Source organism: Eleutherodactylus coqui, chromosome 2, assembly GCF_035609145.1.
Source record: "Eleutherodactylus coqui strain aEleCoq1 chromosome 2, aEleCoq1.hap1, whole genome shotgun sequence".
NCBI classification, from domain to species: domain Eukaryota; kingdom Metazoa; phylum Chordata; class Amphibia; order Anura; family Eleutherodactylidae; genus Eleutherodactylus; species Eleutherodactylus coqui.
This window is the reverse complement of record NC_089838.1, coordinates 27281265-27298533: the sequence shown is the minus strand read 5'-3', so window position 1 is coordinate 27298533 and position 17269 is coordinate 27281265. Positions and strand designations below refer to the sequence as shown.

Genomic DNA, 17269 nt, shown 5'->3' with positions numbered 1-17269 from the left:
ATATGGAAATTGAGAGCAGATTTCTGCTTAGGGCTCATTCACACAGGCGTTTGTACGGTCTGTATTATGTGTGCAGTTTTAGGCGTTTCATACGGACAGCATACACCCCATTGATTTGTATTGGGGTATTCAGATATGTGTTATTCGCAACGCACAAATCTTGCGCATTTTTCTCGGCCGTGTGAAAACCGACAGGCGGGTATGTTCATGTGAATATTTGCAGCGTTACTGTGGGTAAAATCTGCTTTTTTTCAAAAAACGCTGCTACTGTTGCTGATTCGTCGTGTATTTTGCGTCTGTTTATCTGCATATTTACCATACAGAGAATCTGCTCCCCAAATCTGCGGCTATTGTTACGGATTTGCTGTCAATTTCGGCCTCCCCATTGAAGTCTATGGCTGAAATATATGTTTTCTCCACCAAATCCTTCGCTATAATTGACATGCTGTGGATTTAAATTCCGCACCGCTAGGCGATTTCTGCACTGATTTAGCGCAGATTTTTTTCCACAGCGTGTGGACAAGATTTTGCTAATCTCATCGCTGCTACTGTAAATGCGGTAGACGTTCCGTGCGGAAAATCAGCTCCTTGTGAACAAGGCTTTAGAGAGTTTTCGGTAATGTATGAAATAGATGTTGATAGGTGGGATGGGTTCTACTGCTGTGGTGTTCTTCATTGTAGCGTTTTGTGGAATTAGAACATGGTTTGTATGGCGGTAACAAAGTTTACGCATCCGAAAGTCACCAACCCATAACATACGGCATCCAGGGGCAGACCACAGGGTCGACTTATTTTGAGCTCCCAGGATCCTTCCACTCATGGATGATGGAGCCCAAATCACACCCTGCACGGCCTGGCACGCCCCAACACACCCCGCTGCCACCGCTGACCGTTTCTATCCAGTAGGTTAGCCAACCCGGCTTCCACCAGCCCACCCACGATTAGCGCCCTTTGGGGTTATGGATCGCTTAAAGCATTCAAGGACGACTAGATAAAATGTAAAGCTTTATTCTAAAAAGACAAAAATATAAAAAATGATATATTTACAGAAGGGTAAAGAGCTACAAATACGCAAAACCGTATGAAAATGAAAAGGAATAAAATAATAGAAAATACCAGTCTATGAAATAGTTTCCAATAGTCCTGGGGCGAGGAGCGCGCAGAACAGGGGACAGGCTGGCATTTAGATGTAACTCTTGGGTCTGACAATTTGGGGAGGGGATCCCCCTTTAGTTTTGAAGTCATTTGGGGTCCCACCTTTGCTGTCCTCCCCATGACATCACTGGAGACTGCCAAAGTAGATGCGCAGATCTTCCAGATGGAAACCCAATTTAACATTTTGGCCATATTTCCCTAGAATGCACTCCAATAGGGAAGCTATGGCCCCCATGTTTCATATCATAAATGTACCTACTTATAGATACCCAACATGATATGCAACAGATGATCAGCTTTACAGATTCTATGGGTTCCAGAGGTCACACAACAGCGGAAGGGAGTTAATGTATTGCGTCCATGGTACACTTGCAGTTTCGAAAATCTAATTGCAGTTGAGCAGGGACCTTCGAATGACCTATAATCCCTGTTATTAATTTTTCTTTGTCCCATCACAGTGAAGGGAAATCACAGTCAGCAAGTCTGAGGGATGCGTATTGGAGGGGCAGGGAGACAATGGGATCCCATACAAATGGATCATTTTGTTATCACTACAACAAAGGGTTTCCTTGCTGGTCCCAAAAGGAGCACATGGGATCATGGGCCCCTCTGGTACAGGTGGGAAAGGCAATTGATGAGGTCAGGAAGGCAGGAAATACACATCTGCCTAAATCCACTCAGCTTTTTCTAGACCAGAAAGGTCGCAACTTGACACATTTAAAGGTGGGTGACAATCCACCAGTATCATTTCATCACAATGTGCATTATATTTCGATACAGCATACTGATTACCTGCCCTCAGGAGTAGTCGTCAATGTTTGATCAGTGGGGTCTGTCATCCAGGAACCCCCTTAGACCAGCTGGGCCTCATCTCAAGCCAGTGACCCCACAGACATTCGTTTGGTGGCCTATATGCAGATCTGTCTCATTCACGCAAATGCAATTGGGCTGCTATACCAGCCGCTATGAAATGGCATTCGTCTGAAATATCCGATTATTAGGGTTTATCATCAGTGGATCAAATATTGATGACCATATTAAAGTCATCAATACCCCGACCAATCAGCTGAACAGGCGCATGCTGTCAGTGCCGAAAAGACACAGAGGTCGGAGAGGAAGCAGCGGAAGCCTCTGCACCGACCTATGTGTAGTGGCCAGCACTTGTAACTGCAGGCACAGCGTGCGTTGATTTCAATGACAGCCGCGCCTGCAGTTACAAGCGCCGGCCACTACACAGAGGTCAGAGCAGAGACTTCCGCTGCTTCCTCTCCGACCTCTGTGTATTTGCGGTGCCGACAGCATGCGCCAAATCAGTTGATTTGTCGGGGCCTCGAGCGACCGACCCGAGCTGATCAACTATGGATGACCTGTCCTGAGGATGGGTCATCAGTAGTATTTCCCCGGAAAACCCCTTTAAGTGTGAGTGTTCTAATGTAATGGCATTAACAGAATGGCTCTCTACAATTGAGATGCGGGCAAAATGCAAGCACCCAGTGCTGGCCTTCGGGTAGCTTGTAGTCCGTGAAGAATTCCCACCACAACCATAAGAAAAGACTATATATATTGCACTGCTAAGCAGTCTGCCGGTATTCTGCCTGTGCAAAAATCGGCAAGATAGGCATAAACCCACACCAGAACAGCTCAGTAAATAAATACAGCACCAGAACCAAGCTCATAACATAAATACAGCACCAGAACCAAGCTCATAACATAAATACACACCCAGAATCAAGTTTATAACCTAAATACAGTAACAGAATCAAGCAGCTGTACTGTAGCCTAACAGCAGTGCCTCAGAACATGACAGGGGAGAAGACAGAGCTGGAGGATTGATGTAGCTCCACAAGACACTGCACCACGGAAGAAGAAGATCTTCTGCTCAAGCAGACCTAAGGGAGTGATCGCCCCAGCCTATATCCACCTTGTCCCCCCCGTACTCAAGCTGGTGGCTGGCACCATGTGCGACCGCACAGGTTGCACGTAGCTGCAGCCAGTCATGCGGGCACCAGTCTGTATTGTTTACGCAGTGCTGATACATGGGCATCCTCAAACAGCTCCTTGTATTTCAGCTTCCTGGACTGGATCTCGGTTACTGAGGACGGTTGTGAGGGTTAACGGCAGTCGTCCCTCCATCTCTAGGTCACGAGTTGAGTGTAGGTATTTAGCATTACAGCCTCTCAGATAATTGCAGGGCACTTGGCATCGGAACCCTTCACTATTAGTCTCTGGTAGAGGAACCTACAATCTGATAGATGATTATCCAGAAACCAGGACAGATCAGGGTCTCCCATAATTACAGCGCTATAGGTGGGGCAGGAAGAGCGGCGCTGCGACCGCAGTCGCTACGGAATGGTGTAATTGGTGTGTGAATGCGGCGGATCTGATATTGCCCAACCAGTTGTTGTCCATTACGTCATAATATTTTGTATTGGAAAGTTGTTACTTGAAATAGATACATTGGTCAATCCGCTTCAGCTGTTCGTGAGTTTGGCGCGGTTACAGCGGCACACTCTTCCTAGCACTGTTATGGGGGCACTCTAGTGATATTAAAGTGGACTTTCCATTTTGGCTTTTCATGGCCGAGAAAACTTACTGTGTTCTCAGCATTTGTTGGAAAGAGCCGAGCGCTTAGTGCAGCGCTCTTTCCGTAAATCTCACTGAGAGCTACAGAAACAGCGCTGCGCTAAATGCTCGGCTCTTCCCGTAGTGTCCGGCTGGGTGGGCGGTAGCCATGGCAGTGGTGCCCCATATCGACTATGAAGAGCCAGGATGTCAATACGGTACTCTTTTTAACCAGTTTCATAGAAGTGGATGCATATTGACATACGCACGAGTGCGTATCGGCGTATTTTACTGTACTTTTTCTGTGCGCAAAGCATGTACATTTACGCTTTGGCAAAAAAATGCACAGTGACTGAAATGACTAGTCAGTCTAAAGAGTTTCAGATGTGTTCTTTTTCCTATGCGATTACGCAGTGTTTCACGCATCTCCTAGCATATTGTGCGTGCATTTATGCATCTGCATTGACTTCTATGGGGACTTTTGGGGAACATGAGCATGCTGTTTTTTGCGCAACCGTAATGCACAGGAAAATTGGTTCTATGCACTGTGTAATGCGTGCAAATGCAGTCGTGTGAATCGGGCCCTAATATTGCACTCTTTTGCTTTTTATATGGGGACACTGTCGTTGTTAGTGTGTAATGCATTGTTTGCAGTAGTAAGTGTGTGTTTATGCATGTCTTGTGTTTGTGTATTTTTCTTGAGTACACATGTCTTGTGGGCTCAGTGCACCATTGGTGCAGGGTACACCTCCATAGCCGTGGCAGAATCCGCCAGCGGAATATCACAGCGGAGTCCGACACAGCGCCCCCCAAAGACCCTGATACTCACCTCTCGGATCTGCCGTGCAAGTCCCATCTCACGAGCCAGTGCGCATGCGCAGTACAGCGCATGACACACCGGCAGTGGGCAATGATACGGCCTGGGGTGGGCGGTGACGCATAATCAAGCAATACTTCCGCTGTGCTCACAGTGTAAGTATCGCGTGACGGACGGTTTCCATTGACGGTTTTTTTCCGGTTTTTGACCAAACAACACTTAAAAACTGCCTAAAATTGAAAACCTGTTCATAAAGAGCCATTGGCATGTACAAAAACTTTTGAGCTAATTGCCTGCATACTAACAAATTATCAGACAACCAGCGCCACCCGAAACCCAGACAGACAACCAATAACCTTTCCCATCCCTAGTAGTTTTGGACTTCCATATACAGATCTTTAGAACATCCCCTGTAACCAACACCTCAGAGAATGACAAACCGCCTCGGCCTATGCAACTAGGAGCCACCAACTCACCACTCGGAGGGCTGCAAAGAAAAGCGATCAAAAAGGCCAATGTAAACAAAAGCGTTTCATACGCATCCCTACACACCTCATGCAATACACCCAAAATACTTTGTAAAAGTGGAACGACAGTGGGCGCCTCTTATCACTGTTAGGGCTTAGTCACACGGGCACATCAGCGCCCGTGTTACTGCAGGTAGAAGACGGACACACTTCCGGATGGACGTCTCTCTGCAGCGCCGGAAGAAAGAACATGTGACCGGCTTTATTGCCGGTCATGTGTTCTTTCTTCAGCGCTGCGGGGAGTCGTCCGTCTTGAAGTATGGCCGTCTTCTTCCCGCAGTAAGGGCTCAGTCACACGGGCGCATCGGCGCCCATGTACGGGTGCCGATGCGCCTGCATGACTAAGCCCTTAGGCTGGTTTCACACGGCCGAGAATCTGGCGCAATATTTGTGTGTTGCAGACTCACAAATCTCTTGTGAATATGAACCCCATTCTTTTGAAAATCGTTTTGTGTGAGTGTGATGCGAGGTTCCCGATTGGAAGCAATGGGAAACACTTGCCGATCTTCTAACGTACGTGAAAGCTGCGCCGGAGGGCGATTACTTTACAGAAGGGATGGGAGGCATCTTTGCCAGAAAAACGCCACGTATCGGTGTGAAAACACACGTTGGCGAGCATGATACCTGACCAAGAAACTCGTCCCGATATTGCGCTCGGCCGTGTGTAGGTAGCCTTAACCCGATCTTTCCTACATTCCTTAAGGACCTATCACTCAACAAACTTCTTTGTCACATCCGTGACACTTCATCATTTGAGCATGAACGCAAACCCAGTCAAACCCTTGCTAACTATGGATGCCGATGCCCCCGTCTCCCGCAAGTGAGACAAATATGGATGCTTTGAATCCTCCATAGGGAAAACATTACCAGCAGACTGCAACCACATGCTCCATGCTTTGCAATGGCTCCTCGATGTCAACGGAGCCACAAATCTCCGAGCCATCTTTAACAGTTGGCTGTGACCAGGGGAAACAAGTGCTCAGGGAATGGCTTCCCACCACTGGTGTAACTATAGGGGATGCGGTTGCCCCCAGGCCCAGGAGCCTTAGGGGGCCCATTAGGCCTCTCTTCTCCATATATGGGGGCCGAGTACTATGTATAAAGCATTATAGTTGGGGACCCTGTTACAGGTTTTGCATTAGGGCCCAGGAGCTTTAAGTTAAGCCTCTGTGTTAAGGGGTTAAGAGAAGTTGGGGGACCCAAGATAAACTTTTGCGTGAGCCTTTAGCTACGCCCCTACTTCCCGCCCTCCAATGCACCCAGATGAAGCTCATGGAAAGAGGACATCTGAAAGTGAGACAAAGTATTATCCACTATTTCCCTGGAAAACCCCTTTAAGTAGGACACTAGAACTCCTGCATCTTCTGTGTTCTACGCTTTGCCCTGGAACAGAATCACAGTATATATGTATAATGAACCTCAAACTTGTGCCATTTTTAAAACTATGGTGAGGGTGTGTGAGAGAAAGCGAAATAATCTCTAAACGTTTTTCTACATATATTAGACGCCCATTTCTTGCACCACTTTTACTGTGAAGCATTTTTTTTCTGTTAATGGCCCCATTATGTTATAATTATTTTCGTGATTAGTTTTTCGGCTTTAGACTTTTATGTAGCGTGAATGTTCTGTGTGCTTTGGTAATCTAATTATAATAGGATAATAGGGCACTGTCCGGGTAGTATGACCCCGCTTCAGCCTCTACCATAGTAGGTTAACAGCTTCATTGCTGCTATGAAGTAACAGATAAACCCTGTGGGAAATTGATTTCCGTGTGGCACCAGATAATTTTTGGCAGTGGGTATCTGAAAAGTTTTTCAGTTTGGCCCTTTTGGATGCTGTAGATCGTCACACTTTTTTTAGGCCATTGTCCGGTACATGTGCTTTTGCATTTCATTTTGTAACTTTTTTCTTTTAAGTCAACCTGTCACCGGGTTCATGCTGCCCAAACCACAAGCAACATGAACCAAGGACAGATAGGCACATTCGGCCCATGTATGTTTAATTCTAAAGTAGTCCAACGTTTCAGAAAGAACACTAACATAGTATGTTAGGCTGAAAAAAGACGTACGTCCATCCAGTTCAGCCTAATATCCCTCAATGTTGATCCAGAGGAAGGCAAAAAAAAAAACCCAATGAGGTAGAAGCCAAAAATTCCTTCCTGACTCCAATCTAGTAGTCAGAATAATCTCCAGATCACCGACCCTTCCGAAGCTATTAATGATTATAACAAGAAAGGCATCCAGGCCCCTCTTGAACTCTTAGACGTTTGACTCGGAGCTTTCAAGTCAAAGGGGCGGGCCATGCCAGGCTCTCCCGGCAACGTCCTCAAGACTGATGGCCATCCCTCTACACACAAAACAGAAGAGGAGCTGTCAGCCTTGATGTCTCTGGCAGGGACAGCCCAGCGCAGCCTGTGTTAGGCCACCAAAATCTGGAATAGTTCCTCCGAATCCGGAAAGGTTAGGCAACAAGCTTATTCAGATGGTCAAATAGACAATCACTATTCCAAAAATGCCTGCCATGGTGCAAATTGAAGCTTACCCACGACGGGCATTTTTTGTCATGGTGTTCACGGGGAAGCAGGGTGAACAAGTCAACCATATTTGCTGCAGTACCAGCCTTAGGTTAGATGTATGTATTGGACTGACAGGTAGTCTGCCTGTATTCTAGTTGTACAGAAAGCAGCAAATTAGCAGCATACCCCAGAGATGTCAACCTGGGAGAGCCCTTGAGCAGTAAGTAGTCCATGGCAAATTGGGAGTGGCTGTCCTGCATTGTAACCTCAAAGGTCATGTAGCCGCCACTGGGCGCCGTGGAGGAAGGGTACAGGCCACGCTCGGGACTTATGAGCGCTGGTGGTCAGCGGACGAGGCCGTGGAGCAAGTGGAGAGCGGTCGCCGTGCAGTGTGCAGCGCTGCTGCGTCGGGGAGCACTGACTGGTGGACCGGCGAAGAACAGAAAGCTGTGCTGTGGGCCAGAGCGGTGAGCACTAATACGTGCAGCCACCGAGGACACTCACTTGGGCCCCGCAAAGGGGAGGGCAGAAACTATGCAGCGCTGTCGGGAGGCCGCTGCCGGGGACAGTCACAGCTGGAACACTGACAGGGAGAAGCTGCTGGGGACACTGCCGCCGGTGCCGCGCTGCTAACACTCACTGCAGCGCTGCTACAGGTAGGGCTGTAGACGCAGACGCCGCCAGGAACAGTGACAGAAATAAGCCACCGGCGCTCTCTATCAGTGGAAAGGCGTCCAGGCCCCTTTTGAGCTCTTTTATTGAGTTCGCAATCACCACATCCTCGGGCAGGGAGTTCCATAGTCTCACTGCTCTTACAGTAAAGAACCCCCTTCTATGTTGGTGTAGAAACCTTCTTTCTTCTAGATGCAGAGGGAGCCCCCCTATTACAGTTGCAGTCCTGGGTATAAACAGATGATGGGAGAGATCTCTGTATTGTGCCCTAATATATTTATACATAGTTATTAGGTCGCCCCCTCAGCCGTCTTTTTGTCTAAAGTGAATAACCCCAATTTTAATAACCTCTCTGGGTATTGTAGCCCGCCCATTTCGTTAATTACTTTTAGTTGTAACTGTACACAGAATTCCACGTGTGATCTGATCAGTGACTTGTAAAGAGGAAGAACAATGCTCTGTCACGTGCCCTCTTTTGATGCACCCGTGATCCTATTTGCTTTGGCAGCAGCTGCCTGACACTGGTTGCTCCAGTTAAGTTTGCAGTTAACTAAAATCCCCAAGTTCTTTTCCATGTCAGTGTTTCCCAGTGGTTTCCCATTTAGTGTGTAATGGTGACATGAATTCTCTGCCCATGTGCAGAACCTTACATTTATCACTGTTAAACCTCATTTGCCACTTTTCTGCCCAAACCCCAGCTAATCCAGATCCATTTGCAACCATATTCTGTCCTCAATTGTGGTAATTACTTTACATAGTTTTGTACCTTCTAAACATATTGCTATTCAGCCTACCTTAGATCAGAACCCAGATCCTTAACTTAATTCAGACCCCAGACCACACCCTTTAAATATATTCAGACCCCTTTATACCATTATTAATTTAGGACTCCATGTCAGACAAAAAAATAATATTCAGTCTCCAAACCAGTCTAGCATCAGGCTGTTGTGTAAACATCGCAGTACTATACCCTGATGCTTGTTGATGCCCGACCTAGTGCTGCTGTGCCCGGCGAGTGATGGTGGTAAGTATACAGGCTGGCAACAGGGCACAAACCATGTATTGCAGGGTGAATGGGTGGCAGAGACAGAACATAGGGTGACTGCATGTAAAGCTAACATGTCTGATACCCACACTAGAACAGTTCAGTGAATAAATACTGTACCAGAACCAAGCTCATAACATATAGAATCAGAACCAAGCTTTGTACAAAAATACAGCACCAGAACCAAGCTCAGTAAATAAATACTGCAAAAATTAAGCTCAGTACATGAATACAATACCAAAAGCATAACATAAATACAGCCCCAGAACCAAGCACATAAGAGAAAGTAGCTGAACGAAGCAATTGTGTTGCGAGTGCAATGATAGGCTGACAGTGGCAACTCGAAAATTCAGAGGGGAGAAGACAGAGCCAGGAGGAGCCATGTAGCTCCACAAGACAATGCCACACGGAAAAAGAAAATCATATGGCCATGTGGGTCTAAGGGGGACAATCGCCCTCCATCTTACATCTGCCTGGTGCCCTCTAAAAGCTGAGGCTGGCACCCTTTGCAGCCATATGTGTCGCCCGTTACCAATGTCAGCCATGATTGGCTATTGGTTGGCTTTCCCAAAAACAAGTAAAATAGTATCATATGTATTATTGCTGTTCCGGACGTATTTTTAGGTGATTTTTTTTTTCTTCATTCATTTTTGTGGTCGCTGCATTGGTATGCGTTCAGAGTTCAGCAGATAAGGCTTTGGAATTCAGAGGAAACTTCACAGTGTACCTAATCCGTTAATTAAATACAAGGGCTCAGGTTTAAAGTGTAGGGTCGCTTCAACTTTCTGCACTTAGAGAAAAAGATGAGTTTCCATTTTTACTATGAAGTCAATCTGTTACCTGTGATTGTCACCCATACCTTTATCTTATGCAAGTTTTTGTGACTTTTTTAGTTGTGCATATCTGAGAATTGCAGCTCAATGGGCAAATAGAGAACAAGTGCCCACTGCAGCAAATCCCTCTTTTCTGTATTAAACCATTTCTTAGGTATCCAAAAAATGCTGAGTGACAGCCAATAAATTTGCCAGTGGCTTACCTAGGATACAGGTTGAGCTTGTGACCACTGTGGGGCCATGATGGGGAAGAAGCTGCACTGATCTGCTTCACTTGTTCGCTCTGGTGCTGTCATAGCGGCCTTCACTAGAGGAGCTCACTGAATACAGATGTGAGTTCAATAATGTCTGTATAATTCCATATTAGCTCCCCCTAGTGGTGGCCGCAGGTAGCCAGAATTTTACTATGTATGCAGGGGATTTGGAGTGCTGTATCAGAAAAATGGAGATATATTAAGGAATCAACAAAGAATTTTGGATGCAATTAAATGAAAAAAGGGAAACAGCATAGTATTCAAGGGATCTCATAGCAATCCGTCAGTGTTACTTAGGTGAGAATGCAGCCTGGCATAAAGTTATATTCCAGCAAAAAGAAAAACAGAAATGTCCCGAAAGCCGCACAGCGAAGGGAAACAATGCACTTTTGTTGCAAGTGTTTATTTTCACAACTCGGAGCCCAACGGAGATCTCAGGGATGGTGCATGCTGGGAGGGGAGCCCTTTCAGGTGAAAGCAGCAGTTTCTCAGAGACCTTGTGAGTAACTTGCAGGAGATTTAATGTGAGATGGTTAGAAATCAGGGGATGGCACTGGGTCATAGCAAATAAGCATGTGGCTAAAACAGAATGGGCAGAGGCAGAATAAGGGCTTGTTATTTGGATGTTCTTGTATAGCCATTGCTACATGAGTTTGTGAAATTTAGAGATGCTCTACAACAGGGGTCCCCAACTCCAGTCCTCACGGACCACCAACAGGTCATGTTTTCAGGATCTCCTCAGTCTTGCACAGGTGATGAATTTATTGTTGGTGCCTCAGACATTGCCACAGGTGTTCTTACCATAGGATATCCTGAAAACATGACCTGTTGGTGGTCCCTGAGGACTGGAGTTGGGGACCCCTGCTCTAAAATATATCAAGAGTTAAAGGGGTTGTCCCAATATGGCATCCCTTGTTAATTTGCGATCTTAAGGTATAAGAACGTCACAGAGAGAGGTCCCTTACTTGGGACCCCTCTATGTTCCAGAATGATGTTCTGCCCCACATGAGCAGCGCCCATCCTGGCGGACCTTCTGCCATCTGCACAGCCATTCATGTGAATGGCCAACGTGTAATACTTCATTTTCCCTACAGTGAAATGTCAAGCTGGACGCTACTTCTCCTGGCAAAATCAGCTATATACTGGGGGTGCCGAAAGTGGGACTTGAGACAGTCAGCTGATTACCCCAAGTCCTGCATTCTTAAAGGGGTCTCACAAGTGGCACCACTCTTATCAATGGGCCATCTTTGGTATTACAGCTAAGCGCCACTTGATCTCAACCTATTCTAGCCATAGGACTAGTAGACTCTCCAATATCCGGTAGGATGGAATTTTTTTCCCTCTGACTCTTTTGTCTGCGGAATTGATAAGAGGCGCCAAATGTATATCGAAGCCTCTTACCGGCATACAAATAGCCGGCATGCTAATGTTAATATTCAAATTAAAATTCATTGTCTGCATCTATGAGCAGCTTTGGTTTTCAGACGTAGCTCTTGCCCCATTGACGCCAGAGGTGTACGTAAGACGCTTATGCTTGTGCTCCACTTGAACGTGCATGTTGATGTAGGAATTAGACCTATGTCTATTGCAAAATGTAGTTTTCTAGAGACCATTGGACAGTCCTAAATTATTAAAAGGTTTCGCATTATCCACTTGAATGTCCTTTGCTCTGCACTGGAACAATTGGACAGAGAATCTTGAACAATCCCTGCTACCTGATCACTCAATTACATTATCTAATATGTGGTTCAGAGGGTACTTTTTCTTATTGAGGAGACTTTTATTTTCAGGCAGTGCTCTTTGGGAAAACGTATGCAAATTAGCTCCGGTCAGCTAAACCACAAAATCCTCCAAAAGGATGAGCAACCCCTTTCTGGACTGACTGTTTTGGGGTTCTTGCCCCTCAGAGCAGGATACTGGTTGGCTGGGTGAGTATAGTAATTCTCATTGAAGATATCCAGTAGGATTTTGGAGAGTTCTTTTCAGAGAATGAACTAGAGAGGGGAGAGATAATCAGTGCAACACACTGTTGTACAGTGCACAGAGCAGCGTGGTAAGCATGAGTATGTTATGTGAAGGCGCGAAGAGGGAAATATTACATTTCGTCATTTCGTTGGGCGCAAAGAGGTATTGTTAACTTCTAGGGCATACAAATGGGGGTACTATTACTTTGTGGGTGGCACTAGTATTCTTTGAGGCAGAAACTGTAGCGCTGAAGGGGACATTGGAGGTAGGCGCAAGGTAGGGTGGGCAGAGAGGAGTTGTAGCTGGAAGAATTTATCATAGTGGTCTGGGCCAGGTAAAGAAGAAAAGGGAAAAAGAACCACTCCAATTAGAGAATCACTGGAAGTAACTGCACTATAATCTCTATCACTGTATAAAACTAGCATCTGATTGTGATTTGGTGATTGTGTTATTTAAAGGTATACTAACGTACAAAGAGCTGACGCATTTTATGTAAGCCAATATTATTTTATATCTTTTTTTTGGCAGGGGGGTAAGGATGTATGTATTGAGGACTGGATTCTAGCACTGCCTTGACTACTAGTACTATATAACTAGGACACTTAAAAGTCCCAGTGATGCAGCACCTCGATCAACCATAACCCATAATCGTACCAACATATTTCACATTGGCCACACAGCAAGTGGACCTGTGTGCTTTCAAATGCCATGGCCGAATTTCAGTTCCACTCTTATCCTGTTAACAGCTTGTCTTACAGAGCTGAAGTTTTGCAAGTACTGGTTCTACTGTAGTTTTACTGCTTCTTTAAGCATTGAACTAATAGAAAATTGTCTTTACGTGGGTTCTTCAAGAAGCAGACAGGAGACACAGATACAAACACGTTAATGCTATTTTACATGCCAAAAACATGATTCTGGCCAGACGTAACATCTTGAACGCTCTCCGTGGGCGTGGGTTTAATCTTACAAGATGACAGAAGAATCTTAATTACTGTTTTCTGTGCGTGATGACACTTATGATATCACACAATGCAAATAATAATATATAAGTGATGGAATTCCTCTCTGCCGCCTTCCAATCAGCATGCACCATGCATAGTATTCCATTGCTGTCACTCGCTAATTTTCGTATTAAAGGATAAGGAATGTACTTTCTTAATCTTCAGCTTCTGTTGGGAAGCCACTCTATGCAATCATTTAAAGGGCTACAAACCCTAAAATCAGTGGGTTATAAAAGGGCAATCGTGGCCAATTCCAGATTTACGTGACAAAGGGTGGGTGACAAAGTCACAGTGGCCGCCCTTAATAATTTACAGACTCTGCTCTGGCTTCATACTAATTTATAGGCCTGGATCTGTCCACCTTAGTAATTTATAGGCACCGGTGCACCCCCTGAGTCATTTATAGGCCCCCACGGTGCACCCGTGAATAATTAGGAAGGCCCTGCTGTGCCCCAGCAATAAAATAATAATCTTGCTCACCTCCATCACTCTCCCACGTTCTTTGCCATTCTTTGCTTTGAGCACTTCTGGCCAGGATCGCGCAGAATGACGTAGACAGCACAATGACATCATCGCACTGCCTGCATGAGAGAGAAGTCTTTGGGCAGCGGAACAAGAAGCACTCAACTTCCTGCAGTGCCGCCATCATAGTCAATTCAATGCATGTCAAAGAAAAGAGGAGTTCTGTGAGCATGCTCTATGACTTGTACAGATGTCAGTATGCAAGGAGAGGGCGGAGGTGAGCTGTGGCCATCACCTATTGTGAATGGTTCTACAGAACAAGAAGAGTCATCCCATTTGGCTCAGTGGCCAAAGTGAAAACTGCAAGATTTCAGGATGATTTTCTTTATGTGTTGACATGGAATAATAAAAATTATCAAAAAATCTTGAACACATAAAAACTTAAACTGTATGTCCTTTGCTGATGACATGTTCCCTTTCAGCACCCACAGCACACAGGCCATTGCTAACGTACAAACCAGTCTTTTTGCAAACTTTGTTGTTCCTGGAATAGTGAAGAATTAAAACTGCTGCGGGGACTATATGATATCCCAGAAGTCACTGCTGTGGACATAGCCTTTATCAGTGTTTCTCCAAGCTAAACATATTGTTTCAATTGAGCAAATCAACTTGTGCAATATGAGGGGGGCAGATAACCGCCTGTTCATGACCTTTTACTATTCTCCTTTCCAAACACGTGTTGGTCGTCACAGTTATATGATTGTTAGGGGAGATATTTTTTTATTACACAGACATTGTCCTAATAAGGGAAAAGATTTCAGCTCTTTTGGTTGATGCAAGAAAAAAAAATCAGCGTGTGACTATTCTGTGAGCTGCTGATTAATGAGGATGAGGTGTGGCTTGGCAGGTATGGCTTCAGCCTGGCTCAACATTGTGTCATGACTGTTTTATGGGATGTGTAAAAGAGTCATTACTTTTTATTTTTTTTCTACTCAATGCTAAGTTATCTGAATTAAACATTTCCCCCGGTCACGAATGATATGTTCTCTGTGCCTAAACAGCTCTTAGATCATCGCCAGGGATTCTGGTTGCAAATTTTTTTCTTTTTTTTTTAGCAACGGTGCCACTCTTGGCCATAGACTGTGCCTGGTATTGCAGCATTTCAGCAAATGGCTTGCAATACTTAACAAAACCCATGGATAGAAGTGTCACTGTTTCTGAAAAAAAGAACGGAGAGCCTTTGTAGAGTCTTCACATTCCCAAAGATGAAGGATGCAGGCCACTACAGTGACTATAGGATTGTCACTCATCTTTCCACATATGCTGATAGCATAAAAACCCATGCTGATATCCAGGATTACTCAAATTTGTCTTCAAAGTAACTTTATTTTTTTCCTTGGTAAACCCTGCCTATGAGTAAGATAAAATCCACGAGACACTAAAGGTATACTGTCAGAGTCTCCTTCTTGAACAGTTTTAGTAGAGTGCTCTGAATTTAAAAAAAAAAAAAAACATTAAAAGATTAGACACTCTTAGCAGAGTGCTCTCCCACGGACGGTCTTAGCAGAGTGCTCTCCCACGGACGGTCTTAGCAGAGTGCTCTCCCGTGAACGGTCTTAGCAGAGTGCTCTCCCACGGACGGTCTTAGCAGAGTGCTCTCCCATGGACGGTCTTAGCAGAGTGCTCTCCCATGGACGGTCTTAGCAGAGTGCTCTCCCATGGACGGTCTTAGCAGAGTGCTTTCCCGTGAATGGTCTTAGCAGAGTGCTCTCTCATAGACGGTCTTAGCAGAGTGCTCTCTCGTGGAAGGTCTTAGCAGAGTGCTCTCCCATGGACGGTCTTAGCAGAGTGCTCTCCCATGGACGGTCTTAGAAGGGTTCTGTCCCGTGGACTGTCTTAGCAGAGTGCTCTCCCGTGGACTGTCTTAGCAGAGTGCTTTACCGTGGACAGTCTTAGCAGAGTGCTCTCCTGTGGACAGTCTTAGCAGAGTGCTCTCCTGTGGACGTTCTTAGCAGAGTGCTCTCCCGTGGACAGTCTTAGCAGAGTGCTCTCCCGTGGACAGTCTTAGCAGAGTGCTCTCCCGTGGACAGTCTTAGCAGAGTGCTCTCCCGTGGACAGTCTTAGCAGAGTGCTCTCCCATGGACAGTCTTAGCAGAGTGCTTTACCGTGGACGGTTTTAGCAGAGTGCTTTACCGTGGACGATTTTAGCAGAGTGCTCTTCCGTGGGCGGTCTTAGCAGAGTGCTTTCCTGTGGACGGTCTTAGCAGAGTGCTCTCCCGTGGACGGTCTTAGCAGAGTGCTCTCCCGTGGACGGTCTTAGCAGAGTGCTCTCCCGTGGATGGTCTTAGCAGAGTGCTCTCCCATGGACAGTCTTAGCAGAGAGCTCTTCCGTGGACGGTCTTAGCAAAGTGCTCTCCCGTGGACGGTCTTAGCAGAGTGCTCTCCCGTGGACTGTCTTAGCAGAGTGCTCTCCCGTGGACAGTCTTAGCAGAGTGCTCTCCTGTGGACGTTCTTAGCAGAGTACTCTCCCGTGGACTGTCTTAGCAGAGTGCTCTCCCGTGGACCGTCTTAGCAGAGTGCTTTACTGTGGACGGTTTTAGCAGAGTGCTTTACCGTGGACTGTCTTAGCAGAGTGCTCTCCCGTGGACTGTCTTAGCAGAGTGCTTTACCGTGGACAGTCTTAGCAGAGTGCTCTCCTGTGGACAGTCTTAGCAGAGTGCTCTCCTGTGGACGTTCTTAGCAGAGTGCTCTCCCGTGGACAGTCTTAGCAGAGTGCTCTCCCGTGGACAGTCTTAGCAGAGTGCTCTCCCGTGGACAGTCTTAGCAGAGTGCTCTCCCGTGGACAGTCTTAGCAGAGTGCTCTCCCATGGACAGTCTTAGCAGAGTGCTTTACCGTGGACGGTTTTAGCAGAGTGCTTTACCGTGGACGATTTTAGCAGAGTGCTCTTCCGTGGGCGGTCTTAGCAGAGTGCTTTCCTGTGGACGGTCTTAGCAGAGTGCTCTCCCGTGGACGGTCTTAGCAGAGTGCTCTCCCGTGGACGGTCTTAGCAGAGTGCTCTCCCGTGGATGGTCTTAGCAGAGTGCTCTCCCATGGACAGTCTTAGCAGAGAGCTCTTCCGTGGACGGTCTTAGCAAAGTGCTCTCCCGTGGACGGTCTTAGCAGAGTGCTCTCCCGTGGACTGTCTTAGCAGAGTGCTCTCCCGTGGACAGTCTTAGCAGAGTGCTCTCCTGTGGACGTTCTTAGCAGAGTACTCTCCCGTGGACTGTCTTAGCAGAGTGCTCTCCCGTGGACCGTCTTAGCAGAGTGCTTTACTGTGGACGGTTTTAGCAGAGTGCTTTACCGTGGACGGGTTTAGCAGAGTGCTTTACCGTGGACGGTTTTAGCAGAGTGCTCTTCCGTGGCCGGTCTTAGCAGAGTGCTTTCCCGTGGACGGTCTTAGCAGAGTGCTCTTCCGTGGACG

At 46.3% G+C, this 17269-nt stretch overlaps 1 protein-coding gene across 6 annotated transcripts in view; it reads left to right on the top strand.

Annotated features, from left to right (window-relative positions):
- The window catches only part of CALD1 (caldesmon 1), a 166086-nt gene that overhangs the window by 108975 nt on the left and 39842 nt on the right, over nt 1-17269 (top strand). The window lies entirely within an intron of this gene.